The sequence below is a fragment of the Galeopterus variegatus genome, unplaced genomic scaffold, assembly GCF_000696425.1.
Source record: "Galeopterus variegatus unplaced genomic scaffold, G_variegatus-3.0.2 Scaffold13854, whole genome shotgun sequence".
Classification (NCBI taxonomy): Eukaryota; Metazoa; Chordata; class Mammalia; order Dermoptera; family Cynocephalidae; genus Galeopterus; species Galeopterus variegatus.
Genome location: NW_007739965.1, coordinates 12,750 through 17,296, shown reverse-complemented (window position 1 = coordinate 17,296; position 4,547 = coordinate 12,750). Strand labels below are relative to the sequence as shown.

The following is a 4,547-nucleotide window of genomic DNA, read 5'->3' as shown; positions in this document are numbered from 1 at the left end:
GTTAACGGCATGCTACATTCTGATGTAGTAATAGAAAATTTGAACAAATGGTAAAAAATGTGCTTTAAATATAAGAGCTTCTATCTTCTATTCTTATCTTGTTGACAAAACACTCCAGAGAGCATGCATAAATTTTATTCATTATTACCAAAGAAATTAAATAATCATTTGACCATTTGACTATATTTTTGTAATTTAAAAAACAAAAAGAAAAAAAGAAAAAGAAGAAAAAGAAAAACAAAACAAAACCAAGAACAACAACAACAAAAAAAGAAAACAGGCTAGTGATTAGTGTTAAGAAATGCCAAAGATAGCCAAACTTAATTTTCTAACTTAAATTTTTTTCACTAGCAGATCATCTAATAATCTAAATTGAACTTTACACTATCACCCTCATTAAACTCACATTGTGATAGTTTTTGTGTATTTCTGCATGTAGCTTTGTTATCCTCAAATATTAGTGCATGACACTTTTATTAGTTACTAAATTACTCACTGAGAACAGAACAAAGTGTAAAATCAAAATAATTGGATTTTATGAACCATTTATGACACCTGGATATTTCATATTTCGTCCTGAACTCCTCACTATATGTCTGATATATGTAATGACATTTTAATCATATGGATGAGGAAAATGAGGATTAAAGACAATAAATAATTAGCTCCAGGATCACAACTGGTCAGTTTATTGTACACTCCTCAACATTTCTTTCTGTGTCGCTGCTGTTCTAACCACTCATTCAGTGGTCACCTAATATTACCTATTCTATCATATGACTTCAATTTTTACAAGGAGTTTTCCTTACTACTGCTATCCTCAAGAAAGTATTGTTTTTATGATAAAAATTATCTTCACCTGGATTTTCACTTTTCCCTTTTACCTCTGCTTACATCAGCGACCATTTGTCATGTTCCTTAGATGACTGGATGGGATATTAAGAGCTATCATAGATTAAATACCAATGATAATTCAGAAAAATAGGAAGAATCCTCACTTAAGAAATTCATATTTTGATAAAACTGAAAGAAATTTATTTCAAAATGATTTAAAATCAGAGAATTCTAGAACACATATTTACTTTAAATACACTAAATGTCTACATAAAGACTCAGGAAGAAAGGCTGGATATTTTGGTAATCTGTCATCTTGCACATTCTTTCCTATAGATGTGAAGATTCAAAATAATTATTTTTGCTCCTGTCCTCCATGAGATACTCCCCTCCATTTGGCTTTGGTCTTAAGCATGGGATACAGCCCCTGAGTGAGAATCAGGGTATACATCTTCCATCAATGTATCACTTTCTGATCCTGAGAAATCACTGAAGTTCCCTTTATCTGAGTCTCTTTTACTGAAAATCAGAAGTTAGGACTAATGTGATTTTCACTTTAAGTTATTCAGAATCCAGTTATGTGATAATTCTCTTTAAATTCTTTTTTTTAGGTAAATAGATATAGTTGAAAATTAAATATTAAAATTTAATTATTAAAAATTAAGTATTCCACTTCAAAACAACAATAAAAATCAGTATCTATTTTAATAAATAAAAGATATGTCAAGGAACCATACCCCACACAATTTTTTCTATATATTTAGTTACTGTCAAATGCTGAACAGTCTCTGCCTGGTAATTATTTTTGTTTTGTTACACAAAGAAGGATAGGAAGGCATATAGTTATATTGAAGACAAAAAACAAACAGAAAAAACAAGACAAAAAAACAACCAATGAATCATTTCTCCTTGATGAAGTTTGAGTTTTGAATAATGATGTAAAATAGAATTGGTGGCCTATTGTAAACCACTTTTTAAATGCCATTTTACCTATTTGTCATTTACAAGCCTCTCAAAGGCTATAAATAATAAAGATTTTGATTTTGTGAATCACAATATTTGATGCTTTTTTAAAAACCTTGCTACAATAGCATACTATTTTTTTTTTTTTTTGTCTTTTTTCATGACCGGTAAGGGGATCGCAACCCTTGGTGTGGTGTTGCCCGCACCGCGCTCATCCAGTGAGCGCACCGGCCATTCCTATATAGAATCTAAACCCGCGGCAGGAGCGTTGCTGCGCTTCCAGCGCAGCACTCTCCAGAGTGTGCCACCGGGCCGGCCCAGCATACTGTGTTTTTGAAATAGACATCAGAGGGCCCAGACATAAATATCATGTCTGATCCAGACAAGACAAAATGTGTGCCAGAGCATTCACCTCCTGGGTCAGATAATTCCTCATTAGAGGGTAAAATAGCTACTGGAGTGTATTCTCTCTATCCTATGTGCTCTTTCAACTGATTTAATAATGTCCTAAGATTATACATAAAATGAGAAAATGCAAACACATGAACTTTTCAGTTATTCTTTCATGCCACAAATACCAATGAGAGCTCACTAACTACAAAGTTTGTCTTAAAGTTACCTTCTGTATATTCTCTTTTATTGACAATTGTTCCCCGGGTTGTGTATAAAAGACATGAAATTTCTATTAAAAGTCATAACACAGGCACAATTTAAACATATTTGGGAAATTTATGAATTTATCTTTCCTTACTGATTGACATCACAAACTTGAATGACAGTTTTTTTGTTTGTATTTTTTTAAGGGAAAAAAATGTTCTCAGCACGTAAAATGCAAATACGAAAAATGAATAAAGTTGCTGATTACTTTTTAAAATTCATTCATTAGTTAACATTCTTTCTTATGCTGAATTGTTTTCAAGCACTCTTTGTTTTTACTATAACAGCAGTTTCACTGGTGTAGCATGACCAATTGACAATGTTTGCACAGGAGGCAAAGACTATGCTCTGTACAAATTCAAATTCAACAATTCAAATGGGGGCGTTCAAGCAATTTGCTTTTCCTGATGATTTACTAACAGAAAATTCAGGCAATTTGGCTAGCTCATATTAAAATAAGTAAAGTTGACACTATGAATAAGGCACACGTATTTTAAAAATACGTAAAGTACCTCTTTTATGGTCTTTGGTTAATTTTTTATTGCTATCTAAATAACATAATTAACAGTAACATTTTATTTATTTTCAATGTAATATTTAAACATCATTTAATCATTACAGGTAAATTTGAGTAAAATACATAATTATCCTATTATTCCTATTACAAAATTATTCAAAAGTAGATTTGTAAAATAAGACATAAATAAGAAAAAAGCAGCTTAATCCCATACATCAAGAATAATTAATATTCTGAGCAAGGTGCATTTAATTTTGAATAAATTTTATATTATGTGGTCATATTGTTAGTTTTTCATCTACATTTATTATTTCTTTCTTTCAGACAGTTAACTTATTCGTTCCTAACATATGCCAACTCATACACATGGAAAACCAGAGAAATATCTCTGAATTCATTCTTCTGAGACATTCTGATGATTGGAACACACAAATATTTTGCTTTGTGCTCTTCTTATTCTGCTATGTTGCCCTGCTGGTAGGAATCCTTCTCATCCTTGTCTCCATTCTGTGCAGCCCTCTCTTTTATCAACCCATGTACTATTTCCTCAGTCACTTGTCCTCTATAGACATCTTCTATAACTCTAGTGTTATACCTAAACTGATTGGTGGCCTGCTAGCGGGGGAAAAAAACATTTCCTATGGCAATTGCATGCTACAGTTCTTTACCATGTACTTCTTTAGCAGTACTGAGGTCTTCATTCTTACTGCCATGGCCTTTGATCACTACATTGCCATCTGCAAACCTCTCCACTACGTGATTATCATGAACAGGACAAAATGCAGTCTCTTAGTCCTGGCTGCTTGGGCTGGTGGAACTGTCCATTCCTTTCATCAATTATCTATGACACTCCAGTTGCCCTTCTGTGGTCCTAATGAGATTGATCACTACTTTTGTGATATATTCCCTTTGTTAAAAGTTGCTTGTACAGACACCTACACCATTGGTGTCCTTGTGGTTGCCAATTCTGGTGTACTTGTCTCAGTTACCTTTGTTGTCTTATTTGTTTCTTATGTCATTATATTATTCATTTTTAGAAATCAAAATGAGGGAAGACATAAAGCCCTCTCTACCTGTGGGTCTCACATCATTGTGGTCATCTTATTTTTTGGACCTGCAATATTTGGATACTTTAAACCTCCTACCACTTTCCCTGGGGATAAAGTAGTTGCACTATTTTATACCATCATTGCTCCTATGTTTAATCATTGATCTACACACTGAGAAATACAGAGATGAAAAATGCCATGAGAAAAACTTGGTATCAAACTTCATTTTTGAAAGAAGTATAAAGTTAATTTGGAGATGACTATTGGCTAAGCAACTTTATAAAGGTAAGGGCTAGATGTGAAGAAAAAAGCTAGAAAACATGTGATGGATTTTATTATCTCCAATGGAATGAATGAGAGAAATGGGACTTTGACATTTAAAGTAGTAAGTAATCAAGTACTCATTCTAACACTCCAAAAGGAGTTGGAAACTTAGTGAATTTTGTAAGTATTGAGGTGGTGTAAGTAGAGGTACCTGCATACAAATCGGGTGGATCAAAGCAAATAAGGAAATCTACATTCATCAG

General features: G+C 32.7%; 1 pseudogene; it reads left to right on the top strand.

The window, feature by feature from the left end:
- The first annotated feature begins 3,337 nt into the window (after window positions 1-3,337).
- Window positions 3,338-4,263, top strand: LOC103581750 (annotated as a pseudogene).
- The last annotated feature ends 284 nt before the right edge of the window (window positions 4,264-4,547 follow it).